Below are 21106 nucleotides of genomic sequence, written 5' to 3'. Positions count from 1 at the left end.
ATTAGGAACTGCTTACTTATTATTATTACGAATTTGAAAAGTTTATTGCTTTTTAAGTGGTTTGATGACTCTGCCTGTGGTTTTAAATGAGCTAAGGGAGCTGATGCCAGGGCTCGACAGACGTCAAGGGGAAAGGAGACTGGGTCTTTCAAAACAAGCACCAGAACACAAGTGATCCTAATTCACCACGGAAGGCTAAAGGCCACAGCAGATTCTCCCAAAGCTTGTAATCAGAGGCAACAGTGGACCCTGCGTTATGCTGCATACGTAATTAAAATTACACAAAAGAATAAAAAAATTAAGAGGTGAGAAAATAAGCGTATGGGCTGCAAATAGGTAACTAAAATAAAATATTTCTTAAAATTAAAAAAAGTTCACAAATTTTAGTATGCTTTTATTCCTCCAATGATTTAATTCAATAAACGTTGATGAAGTACATTGATGCTGTGGGCTGGAGGGTAAACTAAGCCAGGTGGAAACAATGACCTGGAGAAGCTTACGTTCTTTAGTGGGAGGTGGGGGGAACGATACCCACTCATCAACCTGTAGCTATTACACAACATCAGAAGGACTGTAATGATGAAAGTCTCAGGTGTATGGGAGCCATGTGAGGGCCACCTCAGCTGGACTTGAGCAAAACTGACAAAGCTACCAAAGGAAGTGGCACTTAGGTTGTGAATGGGAGAAGGCAGCGACAGGCGCCAAGGGAAGAGGTGGGGCAGGAGTGCTTTAAGCAGAGTGGAACTGCGCACACGAAGTTCTAGAAGCGAGGGAGAGCCACGCCTGGGGTGCGCCCCGTGCTCTAGGGGCTGCTGTCAGAAGCAACAGGGAGTCAGCATGGAAGGAAGACCCTGAAAACAGTAATACTGTTTACTTATTGAATACATGACTGAATACACATTTGAGGCTGTGTGTCTTCATTAAGTGATGCTATTACTTGAATAAAAAGCAGTATTGGGACCTTGAAGCCAAAGAGCAAATTTACCACCTTTTAAAATAAGCCAACTAGTTCTGAGAGGAAGGTAACAGCGGGTGATCCTTGTTCAATAAACAATTTGGCTTGGACCGGAAGGCTAAACCCTCCCGGGGGAGATGACTGCTCCCAGGTGGCCCGTCAGCGGGTTAACGTACTAACACAAGCACTGCTCCCGACAACGCTGAGAGAGGCTTTCAGAGAACAGGTTTGTCTTTGGGGTATAATTATTTGGCTCACTTAATAGAAGTCTCTAGCAGGTCAACCTTTGAAATAGGGCTCTCTCCTCTTTTTAGCAGAGCTTGAACAAAAGGAAACTTAAAATCAATTAGAGGGAAAGAGGAAACCTATTTCTGTCCTTCTGGAGACAAAAGATGTAATACAATGGGTTAAAATTCAAGGGGAATAAAACCTCTTGGGGTTGGGGTGTGGTGGGGGGTGGATACTGGGGCCGGAAGCAGAGCCTTTGCTGCAAACGCAGTCTCGTGCTGCCATCTTGTGGCGGGAAGGCGCACGCCGGCTCAGCACCAGCTGGTAATTAATTGCCTGCTGTTTCGGCTTGTGCTCCTTATGGCCTCAGCAAGATGCATTCAGCAAATGGGAGGCAGAGAATCCAACGGGATTTAACACTTCATGGCCTGCCAGGAACTAATTTCTCTAGTGACAATATTCCCTTCTTCATCCTCTTTCTTCTCGAAAAAGCACAATTTCATCCTTTCAGCTGCCTGATTGGAAGCCAGCCCAGTCTTGATGAAGCCACAATTTGACCTTTTAAAGCACGCTGGAGGGTGGTAGTTCGGACCATTAACCTCACTCTTCCCCCTTGGAAAGGCCCGAGTGTTTTCCCCGTAGTGACTGCCTGAGGGTACTTTTTACAGCCCGAATGCAAGAAGGCGGAAATTCTCTATCAGTAAAGTCATAAAAGAGTATTTCTGTCTCCCTACCAAGCTCACCTTTTATTGCCCCCATCTTGTATTTGAAAGATTTTCGCCTATCTAACAAATTAGCTTTATTTAATCGAACAATTCACATACTGCCTGTTTGGTATTACTCAAAGAGGCCCTTGTTGCCAAGTCAGGTTTTTAGTTACCTGGAAATGACACACACAGCCAGCCTAGGTTAATATCCATTTCAGGGCAAAGTGAAGAGGTCTGATGTTTGGGCAGCTCGTGCAGTCTTACTGTGGATACACAGGCAGTATCCGTGAAGCTGTGGAAATCCTGAGAACAGGCCACCCACTCCCACGGCCGTCTTTGGAGAACTGGGTTGGAGTGCCTGACCGAGGTGCCTGACTCCGGGCAGTGCCAGGCTAGGAGCACAACACTGCTGTCAGCGGCAGTTCTTTGAAAACATGGCCAATGCCGAGCTCTGAAACGAATCAACATCCACGAGACAAGCCATCTGTTTGTTTGTTTGTTTAACATCTGGACACTAATGTGAACCTAAGCTTGCAGATCCTCTTCAGACCAGCCAGTTGCCCCAAGATCTGACACCGTCTCTTTGTGCCTCTGGGTCTTCACCCTTCTTCAAGGAGACTCTGAGCAGAAATTTCCCCCCGTTTTTCCTTTTTCCCCTCTAAGCTGACAGAGGAAAATAATCCATAGAATTAAAGCTGGCTTGCTCTGAGCTGTCAACATCCCTGTGACAGATGATGGCATATGAAAAAGTCTGAGGAATGAGCAGGAGAAAAGAAACACACTTCATGAGCCATGGGCAGCACAGAGGGAGAGAGTCCCTCTCTGAGGCTGGGCATGTTGGGAGAGACATAAAAGAAAGAGCAATTTCAGATCCGTTCCTGGCAGTTTCCTCTGGGCTCTGGGGCTGATGCTGGAACTAGCTGGGCTGGGCTGCTCAGAATTCGAGAGGGCAGCCCCTTCCATGAGCAATTTGATGAGCATTCCACTGACTCCCTAAATGTCTCCCTCACCATCACAGTCACTCCCATGTGCACCTGTCTTTGTCTCCCATGCCCTGATACTGCAAAAATATTACTTGGGAAGGATCCAAGTTAAGCCCTCAAAACAAATACAGTAGAGAGGATGCACCTGGAACTCAGTAGGTGGTCAAGATTTATTTAACTTGATACGTAGATTAACGAATGGATGCATGAGTGAGTGACGAGACAAATAACCGGATGAGGAAAGAAGACAAGGGAACTAACATTTATTGAGCACCTAATCAGACCGTGTTTGTTCCACCCAAGTTATCTCAGCAGAAAGGGGGCTATTCTAAGGATTCCCGTAGACTGGAAATGGAATCCGGACAGAAAGCTCAGGAAGTGAGAGACCGTTGTATCCTTTTCTCATTCTCTTTTCCTGCATGTCTGCTTTGTTCTCCTCTTTCCACAGATGCCTTTCGTTAGACTCTAAATTTTCTGCTTGCTCGTAAATTATGTCTACCCATGATGTGGGCAGGTCATTCCACCAGTGCAGCCATCTTGCTCTCTTTTATCTCCTTCACTGTTAACTGTTTCAGCATCCCCTCTTTCTAAATCTAAAATCCAGGGAGATGAATTTGATCAGCGCAACTTGCTAATTTGTTTGCTGGTGAGCCAGACCAGCTGGCTGCCGTTGCTGACGAGCCTCTGTGTTGGCTGATTCGGGGTCAGGTGGCTACCCAGGCCAGTCATTGTGGCTGAGTGGAGGGTGGGGTCCCGGAGCACCAATGTGGACATTACCGAGCAGGGCCTCTTGGGACTCAATTTCCCTCTGGGGGGATGTGGGAGGATGGGTACTATAAGCATGTCTGGCAAACTCCCGGATGCCAAGTTCCGGTGAACACACTCTCCCAAGTGTTACCCTGTTTAATCTTCACAATGACCTTACGAGTGTAGCAGTTTTCTCTGCTTTATACATGAGGAAATCAAGCTCAGCTAAGTGCAGTGACCAGCTTGAGACCAGAAGGCTATTAAAGGACATGTCCTGGATTTGATCCAAAGCTCAAGCTCTGTTCCTGAATTCCTCCCTCAACTAGAGGGAATGGGATGTAAATAATATTCATAAAAATGCTTTTGGGGCCACTTCGTGGTCCAGTTGGTTCAGAAGCTGAGAGCCCTTCTGAGGAGTGTGAGTTGGCACAGTTTCAGGGCACCTGACGTCAATTCCCAAGTCCCACACGTAGGATGACCTTGGAACATCCTACATGTAGTCTCTCACTACCTTTACAGCTACGAAGTCAAAAGGATCAGGAGCTGAGAATGGATCTGCTGATTACTGACCTTTAGGGCACATCTGACCTTGGGAGATCACTCCCCTCATATTACATATGTCAGTGTGACTGACCAGGATGGAAAGAATTGATTGAATGTGTTCAGATTTGATGTCAGAAGGCCAGTAAGTGGATGGTTATTGGAACAAGGATCAGATGGTTGGGTCGGGGGGTAGGGAGGGGGTGGCGGGAGAGAAACAAAGACTAGAAAAGTATCAAGATATTTTCTTTTTCTCATGCTCTCCTAAATCCCTAAAGTTTTGTTTCCAGTGCTTTAATTGCCCCAATTGTTCAAAAATGAATCTTCATGTACCTACTGTGGTAACACTTTATGCTTCCCAGCCTTCTGTTGAATTGCCTCATTTATCACTAGATCCTGCTGATTGGAATTATTTTCAATGTCTTTAAAACAGTCCGACCTTATTCTTCCTAACTTTCTTTTTCTGTCTGGTTTAGTAGAATGGCTCAATACATTGTAGATACTTGGACAAAAATGCTGACCGTTCTGTCCCTACTGCCTGGCGAAGTGCCTGGCATCAGTGTTCAACAAATATTTGTTGAATGAGTGAATGCACTAAATCGTCACCTAAAAACACAATGTTCATTGCTAAAAATAAGACTGTGTTATTCTAAGGTCATTACCCTTGCAACATTCCCTACTGGATTAAAAAAACAATCTCGGTTCCATGTCTTTTACGGGGTGACCATGAGCGTAGCAAAACAAGAAATAAATCTTGATCACAATGGGCTGTCATTAAATTTCCACTGATGTTGACCTTACTGAAAAGTTTAAAAGGGGGCTTTTAGAAACATATGTCTTGATTTAAAAGACTGGAGATTTTTACCTATTAGTATCGATTAGATAGCTTCACAGAATTTTAGGGTGGGTTAAATAAGATGAAGGCGAGGGCTTTGTCAACTAGAAGTCACTAAGCAAATGCAAGGTATTAACGGTATCAGTGATAACAACAATTCCAGCTAGGGAGTTTTTGGTGTGGATAGGGTTTCTCTGCACTCAAATGAAAATGCATAAAGCTGTATTCCTATTCTGTCCACATTACATCTCCTTTTAACAGTGTCTTAGGCCTGTTAGTGGTCACTGCATAATGCTGTCCACATGTCAGACACTTGTAACTTATGAAATCCTTCCCCAAACCCTGCAAGGTAGCTATGTATCTAGTGATGGAAACAAATGAAGAGATTATTTAACTTTCCTGAGGTTGCAAATAGCATGTTCTGTTGGCTCTCAGAAGCTACATTACCATCTGGGTGATAATAATATCTCAATAAACTCTGCAGTTAAGCCTTTACAAGACCCCCTTTCTATCCAAGGAGGTCCCAGCTACAATCATTGCTATTTGGAGGGGCTGTAAAGGTCCATTTATCATTTTAGAGCCCTCAGGAATACATCAGTCATCTAGAAACTTTGAAAGTGTTTTTACAAATGGCCACCTCTTTACCCACGTTTTAAGGTGTGTTCCCAAGTGGGCACTGTGCCCTTCTCCTTCTGGAAACACGGAGTAAATCCTTTGAATCACTTCATGAAATGATAGGTCTCTTTATCAGAATAAGCAAGAGCCCCCCGTCCCCCTAGAAAATGGCTTCCTGACATATAGCCGCTCATGAGAATGGCCCACGGTGATTGAGGAGAGCGAGTCCAGGTCGCTCGCAGAGGTGGCGCTCTGTGGCAGGCCCCGTAGGCTCCCTTCCCTGCTCTGTAAAGCAGTCTTCATGATGAATTGGGATGCTTCCTATGGGATCTGTTTTAAAGTGTTTGAAGTGACCCTGGTTTGTGTCTTTTTTTTTCCCCCTTTGGCACTGTATTTTTTTAGATCAGTGTTTCTGTACTGAAAAAGATAGAAAATGTCAGGACCTTGCACAAATTGTACTGACTTGACCCTTGGAAGGCAACAGCATGCTTTCTTCCACATCATTACTTTTTATTACACTCCCTGCCACATCTCTGCAAAGGAGGAAGCACGGTGCACGGCTTGTCCCCTGGCTGAGTGAGTCGGTGGCCTGACCCTGCTTTCTCACGTCTGGGCGGGTTCATCACCTGCTCCAGCTCTGAAGCAGGTTCAGCGATGGATGTGTACTGAATGGAGCGGCAGCCTCGGTGGTGGCTGGCAGCTGTCTCAGAGCCAGGCTGCAATTCATCATGCAGATGAAGGAGGGAGAGAGCCTGGAGGAATGGGAACCCATTTTGGGAGTCTCCTTCTCCACTACTGATTTCTCACCAGACAAGTGGACAAAGAGCCAAACAGAGCGATTGGGATCTCACCTGTCATTCCACCCGCTCCTCCTTAAAAGGCTGATGAAGTCCCAGGTCTGTGGGGTAAGGGGGAGGAAAGGGGGTTCAGTGGTCTGACCTGAAAGACACAGACACTAGTCAACTCCTGCAGACAGGTCGTGGCATGACCTTGGGTGAATCACCTGCACTCATTTGCTCAGTTTTCTCCAGTGGGAAATGGAACTAAAATTACTGCTGAATTAGGTCCTGATACCCACTGATCACGGTGGATGAATGATTCAGGGAAAAGGCGTGGTATTCTTGCTAAAGTTGATCTCAATGTGGTCAGAGTCCAATCTAAAAAGGTAATTTAAAGGTAGAGACAAGAAAGAGGGAGAGTGGTCTCGATTTTAAGGATGACACAAGAGTCTAGAGGGAGGGACAGATTATGAGGTTACTTGGTTACTGTGGTTTTACGATTTTGTTACTACTGTACTGACTCGGTGGAACAACAGTTCTCAGTGGGTCTGGTACCACCCCCTCAAGAGTGTTTTTGAAATTTATGGGACTGTGTTGGTTATTATAATCATTAGGGGAGCTCTTAGTGAACTGGGGCAGAAATACTAGAAATTTCATCATGTGTGTTATTATAGTCCTGCCCCAAACTATCCCAAACCCATCTAACTTTTGACTGTCCACCTAGACATTTATTAGATAAAGAAAGCCTATTTATCATTATCTAAGCCTAGCAACAAGCCTATTTTTTGTCAGCATGATACATTTTTCTGCATACTTTTAATACACACCAAGTTTTCTAAGAATTCAGCATGCATTATAATTCAACTGTGTAAGTTGAGAGAACATCATATTTCGTTTTATTCAGAACACTAGCAAGATTTGTTTATTTCAGAAAAGTACATCACCAATGGCAACACCACTTGTGATGTGCGAGTCGCCGATACTACAGACTTGTGGGTCAGCTGGATTGCAGCAGCATGATTCTATATAAAGGTACAAGCTTCTGCTTATTTCATTTACTATCCAGTGTTATCACCTCCCAGCTGTTACTTTATGAAGTGCAGATGATTTTATTAAAAATTACTTTCCTTTTTATTTCTTCTTGATATTCTAGTTAAGCCATTTTATGGATTTTAAAAAGCATTATATCTGTAGATAGGTTATGAAATGTAGATTTCATTTCAGGATAATTAAAGGTGTGTTAAAGTCTTTTTTTAGTGGTCAATTGTAGTGGTTCTTCCTCACTTACTAAGATTTTTGCCTCTTAGGGGTTTGATATTCTTTTTTTATTATCTGACGTCCATCCATACCTGTCCTCAGAGAATCATATCTGTGTATATTTAAACCCCAATTATAGACTAGAATCAAGTTTTCTCTGTGTCTTAGGTAAATAGAGGATGCAGACAGAAAACAGAGTATGTTGCCCAGATTCACATTCTAGAATGTCTAAGCCTAATTAAAGCCCACTGAACAGATGTAGATATCAAGGCTCTAAGAGGTTCCTGACTTTCCCAAGGTCTCGATGCAAATCAGTAGTAGAAGTGGGATTGAACTCCATTCCATCCGGAGCCAAAGCCTGCTACATTCTTCTACCATGACTCATGCCCTCCCATGTGGAGGCAATGAACTCATTGTTATCACACAGCAGTGACTTAACAGCAAGAATGACTAAAAGAATTACTCACACTTGCGTGCATGGACTTTTAGTGTTTTAAAATGTACTTGAAAAAAATTAGCATATTTGATCCTTTCTGTAAATTTGAGAAGGCCGAACAAGTATTGGTACCTGTGTTAGAGAGAGGAAGGAGGTCTTTTAGAGTCACACGAATGAGCACTCAATGGTACATCCACAACTGCAACATCAATCTCTGAATTAACTCTAACCTTATGCTCTTTCTACCATATTGCACTGAAGATTCATTAAAAAAAAAACAGCAGGTAGCATTTGACAGATGCTTAATGTATACAGACGTGCTGCTAAATCCTTTGCACATACAATCATATTTAACCTTCAAACAACCCTATGCGGTTGGAACCTCATTGTGTTGGTGAAGTAACTGATGAGAGCAAATGATGTGAATTTCTTAATAGAATTCAATTCGCCATCATCAATGTACAAACAGACAGGGCGACACCAAGATCCCTGCCTTGTTGTACTGGACAACACTCCACAAGTTTCTAGGTGTTACTGGTAGGAAATGTCCCAGCGCCCGTTCATCATGGTGAGACTAGAATAATAGAGGGGAAGGATTCAAGTTGTCAGAGCTACAGAACAATATTAGATTTCAGGTATGCCAGGAAAATGGTAAAGGACTGCAGAAAAGAAGAAAATAGAATTTTATCCAGAGCTGGCCAGTCATGAGAGTCTATTTTCAATAGTTTGACAAAAAGTGTTCACTACCAAATCTCATGTGGATTCTGAAGAGCGTTTTATTCAGAGCCCTGAGACGCATACCACATTTTTTTACTTAACTCGGATTCTCTCAAAATGTTTTGATGAGGGAGAGAAAAGAGCTTCTGGTGTGAAAAGGGCAGACCTTGATCTCCAGCTCAAGGTCCTTGAAATTCAGTCTCCAGGAGACTGTGCCAGCTCTTTAACCTCACTGGACCTTAATTTGGCCATCTGTGAAATGGGGTGGATAAAACTGAACTACAGAAGCACTTTGGCAGTAATGAGCTTCAATCAGTGCTTGGAATGCCCTGTTCCCAGCCCCTCTCCAGAGAGCAGAGCTTAGACAGCTAACATGGGGGCTCAGAGCTGATAATTTTCAGATAGCGCTGGATGGTGATCATTTTTTCCTACTCGGTCTTCTCTCTAATTGCACAAAGATGACAGAGAATAGACAAGCTGTGGCGAGCCCAAAGGTTCTGCAATGTGGATAGAAATCTCCTTGGTTATATGCGTGTGGAGTGCTCAGCGTCAAATTCTAATGCCCTGACTCTTAAATTACAGCTACTGAAGCAAATCCCAAATTGGCTCCCCCAAAGACAGCAGCAATTGCCGGGCTGCACAGCATGACTTCTAATGCCAGCAGCAGGCATCACAAGGCTGGCGGGGTCCCCTCTGCTGCTCTTTTCAGGAAGGACGTCATTTTGATTTAGGTTCCACATGTCACTTAAAATCTGCATTTCTTGTTTGCTAATTCTCCAATTAGTAAGTATTTCTTTTCTATATTCTGTGCATTCTTACCCTAATGTGATCACCGTGGTAGTGTCAGGTCAACAGAACTTGTTGGAGATATTTGAGCATCCCACATGAAGTGCTGAAATAATGGAAAAAATTTAAATGACACTAATATGAGTGAATGTAGAGAGGATGTATGAATACATGTCCCTCAGTAAGGACATATAGTAGGGCTGTGGTACCAAGGTACTAGGAAGGAGGGTAAAGGAATTCTGCATATATTTGTGGGTATTAAAATGTAGCTCAGTTACCCTGTGATCGAATCCATATAGATATACTTTCTAATGCCCTCTCAAGTTGACTTCCTAGCTGCAGCTTACATTTTCCTTCAGACAGGTGCAATATCAGATTTTCCTTTATCCTGTAAGCATCACTGGAAACTTATCAAACAGACTAGGGAATATAAGCACAATGCAACTGAAAGCTTGTTTTTATTCTTACTTAATGAATATTTATAGTACTAGCATCTACCCGAAAAGAAAAAAAAAAAAAAAACTGGTGCCTGTCCTTAGGGCCTAATATAATCTAAGTTATAGATAAGAAAGTTCAAATGTAAATTACCTACAAGGAGAAGGTGGCTAAATTTTTAAGTGAGGAGGGAAATGCATGCAATGGACGGAGGGGAAATCCATCCAGCTCCTTCTGCAACTGAGGGTGAGGGGTGGGTCTGGAGGAGAACAGGCTTTGGAACCAAATCTGATTGGAGGGAGACCATGGAGACCAAATCTGATTGGTCACAGAAACCTTCATCTGCCTCCTTTAGATTTGGATCTAAAGCCTGTCATTCCAGACTAAAGACTAAAGGTCAACATGTGGAAAAACAATCTCTTGTCAGGTCTAAGCCAGGAGATTCTAGCAACTGCCTCAGTTTTCCCAGTGTGTTAGGGCAGTCAGGTCCAGAGAGATACAGATTACAGCAAGCAAGAGGTTAATCAGAGGACTCCTTACAGACACCCCAGAGAAGGCTCACACCATTTCCAATCCTCCCCACCCCTAGACATCCTCACTCCCAGACGCCCACATCCACTTATACAGGCTCTAAACATGTCCAAGCATTTTTCCTTATTAAAATAGCATTATCAGACTCTATGGAGTAACAGTGCATTGTCCTGTTATAGGCCACTGGATATCATTAAGATCTTTATTGGCTAAAACTCATTTCCTGACCTTTAAGAGTTTATACCCCTGCTACTTGGCATAAACCTGCCATGAATAGGTGGGTGGAATACTTAAAACACAAAACACTGACAGCACGGTCTAGCGACGCTCCCTGTTTATGGAAAACACCAAAAGTGGAAGGGATGGATAACAAAACGAGTCAGTGCAGCAGCTCCACCATTCCTAGCTTGAGTCAAGAAAAAGACTCTAAAATGAGACAGAAATAAATGGAGATGGATTTGGAGACCTGGATAATCTAGACACTCTTCTCGGCGGTCTGACTACGTATGACTTTTACAATAATTGCAAGCTGGTAGAGGGTAGTAATCTGGGGACCAAACAACACGTGTTTCAAGAAATGAATCCTTTGGATTCACATAGCTGGGCAGCATATCCACACCTGTGCAGCCAGCCCATGCCTCCTCCATACAACTGAGCAGTGTCTTGAGATAGCCCTGCTTCTGTTAAGCCCTCCAGTAGAGTATCAGTGCATCCTCCGTGTTACCAGCTATGTTATCACATGACAGTGTCGCGTCTGAGCGTGAACAAGAAAACTAACACTGTCGAGGGGGACCCTTCAGGTGCAGGGTGTTTCTGGAATCCTACTTCTCCCAGTCTCCTGCCCGGCCACCATCACTGTCATCCAACACGATGCTAACCAGTCACTTCTGCTCCTGCCCCCATCCCTGCTCACTTCGCATCATCGTTGTGGTAGTTACAAGGGGAAGGGCTTCTGGCCAAAGGGCTCAGTGCTGTTTGTGCCTTTACCACTGCTAGTCCCTTTGGATCTGTGAGATTACCCTCCCTATGGAGCACCGTCTTGGTGAGGAAACTGGGTAGGTCCCAGAAACAGCTCAAGAACAATTTTCCTTTTGTTTTTTTTCCTAAAACTGGGCATAGCAGGCCAAGGGCTGCAGGTCAAGAATGATGTCTGCTTGAAAAGACAGTTTGGAGAAGCTGGACTAAAAGCTGGTCAAGGAGGGAATCTTTGTCAGTGGAAAAAAAAAAAGGGTACATATAATTTTGCATTTAGTTTTGGGGAGGATGTTGCAGACCACTCATGAACCCTCTAAGGAAGATGCAATTTTGTGATTCTCTGGTCTTGTTTCAGACACTCTTCTCCATGTTGGGTGCAGCGTGCATTGCTTGGAAGAATGGCTGGCTACTCCGAGACGCTTACAGGAGTAAGGAGGCACTGCTGTAGGGTTGGGGCCCTGGGCTTCCGGCCGGATGACATGGCCTAGCCTATCACTGATAATACTGGGACATCTTGTGTGATTTCAGACACAAATCATTTCAACTTTCGAGCTACAGAATCTCATCTGTAGAGTGAGGAAGGCCCTATAACCAGGAGTTGGCCAACTATGGCTCAGGGGCCAAATCCAGCCCCCCTCTTCTTCTCATATGGCCTGTGAGCTAGGGATATTTTTTTATATCCTTCAGTGGTTGAATACAAAGTCAGAAGAAGAATGAGATTTTGTGACCTATAGAAATCAGATGAAATTCAAATTTCAGTGTCCATAAATAACATTCTCGGGGAACACAGACACACCCATATCTTTACATGGTGTCCATGGCTGCTTTCGTGCTACAAAGGTAGAGTTGTGTGGTTGAGGCAGAGATGCTATGGCCCACAAGCCTAAAACATTTACTATTTAGCCCTTTATAGAAAAAGCTTGCCAATCCCTCTCTGTACCTTCCCTATGGAGCGTAACTTAAAAAATAGTTGTTGGAAGAAAAGTCTGTTAAGCCTGTGAAAGAATATTTCAGAGTACAGAACACTTACAACCCTGGGAAATTATTATTATTGTTAGTTTTGTTTTTGTATTGGAATCACATTTATGGGAGTCTGAATATCCAACAGTCTCTAACTGCTCCGTAAACAGACTGACTCTGAAGACTTTTCATTGACTTATGCACGAACTGTTAGTTGAGAGATGAAAGAGAAAAGGACCGCTGTTATTAATCTGGCTGCAGTAAAAGTCGTTCCTTCCTTCCCATCAGAAATATAGTTGAGTCCTAGCCTAGGGAATGCATTTGTAACAGAGCGCAGATTAACAGAAAGCTGAGAATAATAAGCCACAATGATTTATAAAAGCATAAGAAAACATCTGCTGTTTGACTGAGATTTGTCCAAATGTAAAATCCCAGCTTAAAATGCACTAAAAGCAAGTTGCTTAGCAAGAATTCATGGAGCGTCTATTGTTTCCAGAGTAATGAGCTGTGCAAAGAACTATGCAATTGGCAGGTCTTGTCTGGACAACTCTCTTTGCCTTTGGGCCACTGCTTGACATTTCCACACCCCTACCCATGAATAATATGTATGTCTGAACTTCTAGGCAAAAGCCCAGTTCTGGACCTTTCTTGATTTCTTCCCTATCACATTGGTTTAGTCGGATGACAGACAGTAGTGGCTGATAAATCTCAATAGGTGGGTTGAAGTTCTATTGTAAAGTTATTTGAGTGGCAGGATGAAGTGTTGGTGCTGAATTCCAAAGACAGTGAGGGACTTTAAAGTTTTATAACTAGGGGTGGACAAGGAAATTGGGACTGTATTTCAGGATGATTAACCTGGTAGCTGTGTGTGTGGGATGGACTGGAGTGGGTGAAGGCAGAAAGATCAATGGAGTCGTTTTCCCAGTAGACCAGACTAATGAGGCTGTGAACCAGTGTGGGGGCAGAAGGGATGAGAAGGCGGGAATGGACATGGAATCACTGCAGAAGTAACTGTTTGAACGTGAGAGTTAAAGAAGAGGAAGAAGAAGAGCTTTGGGCTGTAGATCCCATTAAGGGAAGCAGGGAAACGAGGAGGAAGAGCTGGTTTGGGAGGAAGATAATAAATTTAGTTTCAGGTATGTTGACTTAAAAGTGTCAGTAGGTTGAGTGGTCAAAACAGAGGATGGAGATGCTGTTCCGGAGCCAGGAGATGGTGGTCAAGATGGAAAATGAGTTGTAGTTCCACCTGACACTAAGCTCAGATGCTGACAGCAAGGCATCCAAAGAAGGGAAAAGGAGACTGGGAACCATCTAGAAAACCAGACAAAGATAGCAGGGGTTCATCTTAAACAACCTAATGAACATAGGAAAGGGCAAGCGAGTCATGTTAGTGCTGACCAGAAAGAGAAGTAATGGAGGGGACGATGGCATGGGAGGGGCTGTAAAGACCGGGAGGCTAAACAAAAACAGGACAGCGTGGGGCTCAAACAAGCCAAAATATAGATGCAGGAAGCAAAGTCAGTTTGTAGTAAACACAGCAATAAAAATTTCATTACCTGGTAGCTCATCAGTGTTCCAGAAAGAAGTAAATAATGTTTTCCCAATGTGCTCTATAAAACTTCTTCCTTCCATTTCTCCACTCCAGAGACAATTTGGCTTCCCTGAATCTGATTAGACTTAAATCCCTCGTCAACTCTGTTATGTCTTTGTTTCATCGTGTACGTTTCCCAGCCACCAAAAGCTCAAGCAGCAAATTTTCTAAAAGAAAACATTCCTTCTTCTCTATCAAACCCCCAGGGGGTTCACAGCAGGTTTTGTTTTCCCCAGGTAACTCTGCCTCTCATCACTTGATTTTTGTTCTTTTAGTTCCGAGTATATTTTGGGAACGAAAATATTTTGAATGAACTCCCCGTTCCTATTTCTTTCTTTATGCTGGTCTTTTTGTTCCCTCCCTATATTTTGAGTGACAATTGAGGGTCTCTGGGCCTGTCAAGAATGAGAAGACTTCTTTGGCGCTGCTGTTTACCATGCTTTACTCAGTAAGCCTGTTTTTTTGCTCAGAGAGATAGCTAGTGGTTTTATTTTGTGTGTGTGTTGTTATTAATCAATAGATAGAGCAGCAGAAATTGATGGTTTCTGGTCAATTAAATCAGATCGTTTTCCTGATTAAATCTAGCAGTTCTCCCTGGGAATCTAGGTTGATTTTTCAGTGATGAAAGTCCAAACTGCAAAAGCACAAACCATCTAACCACCCATCACCCATCTGCATAGATTCAGTGGGTTAGGATGTACGTGTGCACAGGCGCACGCACGTACATATGAGGATGCACGCACGTAGGTGCTGTCAGTGGCAAGATGTGTGCAAACCTAGCCAGATAAGGTTTCTCATAACTTCCTTAGAACTGATAAGTGGCACACCACAGAAATTCACAGACCAAGTTGTTGCCTCTTTATCTTTACCCTGCAAATGAGTCCGATAAATGTGAATATGTTTAAGACAAAGATCTCAGAAGAAGCCTTTTAGCAGTTCATAAATATATCCTAGGTATTTTCTATTATAAAGATGGAGAGAACATTATTTCCATTTTAAAATAATATCATAATATTAAAAAGCCCCTTGGACAATGACCTTCCTTTAGGTTGTAATAACCAGCACCATTCTTTCTAAGTTATAAGCCAAGATCTGGGCTGCCCGGGCTGTGGGCTGCGCTGGAGCATGAAGACGCTTGGCAGAGGCCTGGGTGTGTGTTCAACCACCAGCCTTGTGTAAGATCTGGAAGGCAGTATCAGCAAATGGCATTTTACTTGTGCATCCCTGCCAGTCATCCCGCAGGGCAGAGCTCGGAATCACGTGAGAGAGCCAAGTAAGAGGAGACCCAAGTGGGCGACAGAGCCTGTGGGTGGACCAGAAAGAACACCTGGATATTACCAGTCAGAAGAGGAAGGGTCAGACACAGGGCTGAATGAGGAGTCTGCAGAAGGGTTTGCTGCTCTCTACCAAATTCACTGGTCCAGTCATGAAGGCAGAAGTCTCACCCCACTGTGGAACTTCTGAGTCCCTGCTTCTCATAATTGTAATGCAGCACAAGAAAATAAGATATGCAATTCACTTATACGAGAGCTACATTTATGGAAGACTGAATATCCAACAGCATGACTAACATACCCCTACGCAGTTTGAATCTGCAGACGTTTCACTGACCGGATGGATGCACTGTTAGTTGAAAGTTACACTTCTTATTTATACCACCAAGCCAAGACTGAAGTGCTTGGTACAGAATACTGAAACGGCCCAGAATACCAGAGCAACCATCAACACCATCACAAGGTGGCGTGAATACTGTGGCAGGGCATTGTGTTGCTGAGAATAGGACCAACCTCTTTCTTGGCCTTGGCTCCCATCTACCTTCACACTTCTCCCCAGGTGCTTGAAACCCTTCAGGTGTGTCCTAGATATAGGAACTATGAAAGCAGGGACGTAGCCTGGGGAACAGTGGGGTCTCTCACAAGGAGACCCAAGCAGGATCAGGTAGGTAGATATTGAGACCCAACCACTGGACCTAGATAGCCAGGCTTAGGGGCAGATGTGAATTTGGAGTTAGCAGAATGGCAGCAGAATGCCACAGGAGAGGAGAAGTCTCTGTGCAGAGAGGCACACAGGTGTGGCCATGAACCTGAGGTCAGAGCTAGGAAACTGGAAGGAGGTGAGGCAGCAGGCACGTGACCTTGAGAGTCTGGTTAGACCCCAAGGGTGGCAAAGTGATGCTGTCCTTTGCTCTCTAACTTCAGGACTGAGTCTCTTTGATGCCTGTGATCTCTTCCTGGACTTAACCTATGGTTTTGGTTCACAGGGGTGGTGTTAGAGGGAGCTTAAAGCTCCTTTGGCAGAAGTCACCTTTTCCTGACTGAAGTCCTCACTTAAAACGGGTCCCCTCAATTTTCACAGTGCGAGACCTTTCCTGCATAGCACCGTGAGTGGTCTCCAGGCAACGGCTGCTCACGACATAGTGCTTAATCACCTCACGCCCCACAATGTGGGCTCGTGGGAAGTATTTTGAGACCAACCCAAGCCAGATGACAATCAGGGGCTAGAGTTTCCCATGAATAGACAAACCCATAAGTATTTATTATTAGCAGAAATGCTTTGGATGGCTGCTCACCTCCTTTCCCAAATGCTTCCTTTTCTCAGTTCATTTAATTACAGTAGGAAGAATGTCTCATTTATCTGTTAGCAGTTGCTAAATCTCTTTTATCAGAAAAGTTATGATCCGGGCAGAGCTGGAATAAGGGAGGGTCAGTCAATGGATTTTCCTTTGGCCTCTGTTTATAAAAGGACATGAAAACCCCACAGGAATAAATCAGAAATGTGGTGTGGTCTCTTTCATCCAGGATTTCCACATGTGTCTCTTTACAGAACAGACAGCATATAAATCAGGGCAGCTCCTTCCAAACTAGGCAACAGCTTCAAATGAAAAGAAAAAGGCAACTTCGACAGCACTGACCCTTCTTTGACGCAAACACACAAGTGCAAATGGGATAATATCTTGGACATATTAAATCGTGTATTTTTTATTCCCCATTCTCACATGTCTTGTTCCCTGGTAGCCACCTGACATTACGGACTCCGAGAAAGTGATACTGAAAATTCTACCCCGTGAAAGGAGAAGGAGGTCGTGTAGAGGAGGTTCTGATTCGAAAAATGGGAAATATGGAAACCTTAATTCTTTTACCTCCTGGTTCATTATCAAAAAGAGAAGACAATACAAGTAAGTCAAAATAACAGTTGAGACACACTTGTGCTGACTGTCCCATGCTGCGTTAAAAATCTGACAGATAGCAATACATTCGGTGAGTTGAGGGAAAATCCGAAAGTAAAGGTACTTTTGACTTACTTTTTCATTACAGGGTCTGAGACTGACTTTCACAGTGGCTCCTCCTATGCCAACCTGTGGCAGCCACCTCAGAATAAAATCCTTGGTGTGGGGTGTTTATGCAGAGAAAGGACTCCATCTCTGCAGTGTGGAAGGTGTTAAGACGTTCTCATACATTCTGCAGAGATGTGGGATGTAGCTGGCGATGCTTGTTGGTGAGCTAACCAGGAGGGATGTCACAGGGGTGTGAAGGGACTCTAACAGTTGACGACTGGTGAGAAGACCCTTCTGCTGGAGATCAACAAGGAGTTCCAGTGCCCACAACGACAGCAATTACTAAGGAAGGGCCAGGTCAGCAGGGGTGATCATAAGATACTGATCAAGTAAGAGAACCCACTGCAGATTTTATCATTTGATGCCAGCAGGATGATTCATCCCCAGGCTGCCAGAAAACACTCTCCTAGCTATCAAGGTACCCACAGAACATAAGGATTCATGTATGGGAAGATGACACCTCCAGTCTCTGCCACCAGGAGGCCATGTGAGCCCTCCTTCCCCCATCCCCTCAACCATGACCCTCCATCTTGGAGAGAAGTAAGGGGAGGGGAAGGAAGTCTGCAAAGGGGAGGAACTTCATCTGAACACATCCGGATCATGGAAGGAGACTGTTTAGTTTTGGACCAAATCTAATAGACAAAGTTGATTTAGTTTCCCTGCTACTATCCAATAAGGTAAGAGGTCTGGGAAATGAAGCAGCTCAGTGTCTTTATGCATCTGAATGCATGTTTAATTTTGGCCTCTCTATGTTAATTGTGTTTTATACTTATTTTTCTATTTTATTTTATTATCTAAATTTTAAGAACTTTACTATGTCTTCTAAAAAAGTATCCGGGTGAGAAAAGTTGCAAAAGCAAACCGGAGACTGCGAGCTACAGACGAGTGAGAACAGTGTCCTCTGAAAGTGAGAAAGATGTTCCGACACTAAACATGGAAACGAAGCTTAAAAACCTTATACTTACAAACATACATGTCTATATAGGTATACATCCATGCTTAGTAAGAATGTGTGTCTAACATTTGTGAGTTTTTACTGATACAAAAATTAGCAAAACGAGTTAAAAAATCATAGAATAAGTTCCTTATTTGGAATGTAAAAAAGGAAGAATATGAGTCATATTCTTCCTTTTATATTAAATAAATGAATGGACATGAAAGCATTAGCCTGGTGGTGCCCCTGCAGAGGTTGTCCTGTCCTAAGATTTAGTTTTCTGCAGGTAGCAGCAATAGGAGCACCGAGCCAGAGGCAACGGAATTGCCCTGACCTGGACACCTGTTGTACTATCTGCTCTTCTCTCATTCCAGCATTTTTGGACCCCCTTCCCTTGATTTGCACTGTCACCATGAGAACAGCCAATTTTTCCCCCATATCCTTACTCTCAGGCTAGAGTTGAATGTTGGGAAAATCATGCAAGCTGGGGCAATTGGTTCCTTCTCCAAGAATGTTGAAACCAAGAAGGAAGAGAGAGCTCAGTCTTGTCTGTATGGCTAATACAAGCCTTAAGAAACAGGTGAGCAGATGATCCCATATCTGTACGTGGGATCAGATGCAGAGGTTGCAGGAGCTGTCCTATGGGATATGGAACTCCTAGTTATAAATATGATGAGAGCTGGCAGAGCCTCAGCTGGCTGACCCTCAGCAAAATTGAGAAGACTGGGCAGTCTGTTACTGATGGATCCCATTGCCCCATTCTGGCTCTACTCCCTTCCCCAACATTTCATTTGGGTCCCCCATTTGCTCTCAATTGACTTTTTCAGTCTCTGCTTTTAGCTGTTAATTTATGTGGAACACATAACACAGAACACTGGAAGATTTTTGTCTTGGGAGAAGGGGACCATCTTCTTTCTATCTCTGATAGACCCATGGAATGTCAAACTCTCAGCTTCAGATTAAGCAGCAATGTTGGGGAAGAGATCCCAGTTAAACTGAGACTGAGCAGTGAATGCAAGGAGGGGAGCTCTTTTCTTCCCTGTCCCACTACTCACGGTCCTCAGGAATAAGCAAGCTGGTTAGAAAGTTCAGCAGTTTTTGCACTGAGTCTCCCTACTCTCTCCACTGCTCGTCGATTTGCTCTCTTTTTCTCAAAGCTTGTTGAGTGATTTTTTAACCACAAGGCAAGAAGAAGTGGTGGGAATCCCTCCTTTCTTGAAGTCACAGACCTGGTGACCCAGATTCTGCTTGGCTGCTCTTGCGGGCAGCTGTGGTTTTTACCTCCTGCATCTCCTGGTAGGAGAATGATGATTCCCTCCTAAAGAACCACTCTGATCCCACTCTCACTTCTTGTATTTCAGATGAAGTTGATTCCCACTGGCTCAGGGTGAGCATGTGACACATACTGAGCCAATCAGAACATCTGATCTCCTGGCCAGTCATTAACTGAAGACTGGCCACATGACCCAAGCAGTGTCAGTGAGATCCAATGAGGCTTGTTCTAGGACTTCTGGGAAAGACATACTTTTTTTTTTCCCCTTCTGGGACTTTTGGCAATAAGGAAGAAGCTGGCTTAGGCCTCTAGAGATCACCTTGCAGATGCTGAAGCTAATTCCCAATGATCTGGAAAGGCACAGCTGAGCAATAAGAGAAGCCAGTGCTTGATGGTATCTTTTGAATTCCTGTATCCAGTTTTTCCTGGAAACCTCCTCTACTGGACTTCAGTCATACAAATCAACAGATGATTTCCATGCTTTAGCCACTTGAAGGCTTGTTTTTCCTTTTTTAAAAGAACCCTCTTCAAAAGAGTCCTATCGGTTCCCCACCTTTCTGTGACTTTGGGAAAAGTATGCCATCTCTCTAGGGCTGAATTTTTTCATTCATGCATTCAGTGTATGGAGCTTTAGTAAACACTCAAAAACATTACTCATTCACTATGCTCAGAGCATTGGTGAACAGAAGAGCTTGGCATCCGTGACTCCCTCCCAGCAGCGTCAGCTTCAGTCTTCACGTGTCTCACTGCTTTGGGTCACAGGCCTCTCTCCTTGGCTCACTCACTCAGGCCAGGAGAGTGTGATGCTCTAATTGACCAATTCAGATTGTGTGATTTCTATGGGCCCTCCTATTCCACCCTTTTAAGCTTGTAAATGGACTGGCTTTCAGGTTTAACAGGAATCCATTTTAACAGCACAAGGGAAGTCTGCACAATGTAAAGTGGTCCTGCCCTCCGGAGGATTCTCGAGGCTTTGACACCCTGAGAATGCAGACGCCTAGGGGCAAGGTCTTATTCTGATGAAGCTGGTCAGCCTTTTGTTGACACTTAATCATTTTCTAACTTCGGGAGACCATTTGGGGGCAGTGTAGTAATTTTATTGATGACGATCTCCTGTTCCTTATTTCTCCCATAACCCATTACAGGAAAAAACCTATGCAATGTCCTAGTCATAGTAAATGTCCCTTTAAAAAAATAACATTGTATCGATCAGAGGGGGAGAAGTGAGGGCCTTCTTAATTGAAAGCAGTTTTAGGTGACTCATTTCACCAGATAATGGAGTATTCCAAATTGACTACAGTGGTGAAGAGTGGAACAACTCTGTAAAAACTTACCTACTGTTTCCAAGCAGATCAGAAATATCTTGGACCTTATAAGACTGTGAAGAGATTTATTTTTTATATAAGAAGTAAAAAAAATGTTGAAAGTTATTCCTAATGAAAATCAATCTTTTTGTTCTATTATGCACTGATGAAAGAAGTTTCATGA

General features: G+C 43.7%; 1 long non-coding RNA gene across 2 annotated transcripts; it reads left to right on the top strand.

Moving 5' to 3' along the window:
• Positions 1-6150: 6150 nt before the first annotated feature.
• On the top strand, positions 6151-21019 carry LOC116659816. 2 transcript variants are annotated; one of them, XR_004315180.1, is made up of 5 exons: positions 6151-6506; positions 7321-7421; positions 9382-9582; positions 11882-11954; positions 17092-21019. It is a non-coding gene; the product is annotated as an uncharacterized LOC116659816 (long non-coding RNA). The 2 variants fall into 2 exon arrangements; XR_004315179.1 differs by having other exon boundaries at positions 11882-21019.
• Positions 21020-21106: the final 87 nt, after the last annotated feature.

The sequence above is a fragment of the Camelus ferus genome, chromosome 25 (genome assembly GCF_009834535.1).
Source record: "Camelus ferus isolate YT-003-E chromosome 25, BCGSAC_Cfer_1.0, whole genome shotgun sequence".
In the NCBI taxonomy this organism is placed as follows: domain Eukaryota; kingdom Metazoa; phylum Chordata; class Mammalia; order Artiodactyla; family Camelidae; genus Camelus; species Camelus ferus.
The sequence above is the reverse complement of the archived record's forward strand: the minus strand, read 5'-3'. Positions and strand labels throughout refer to the sequence as shown.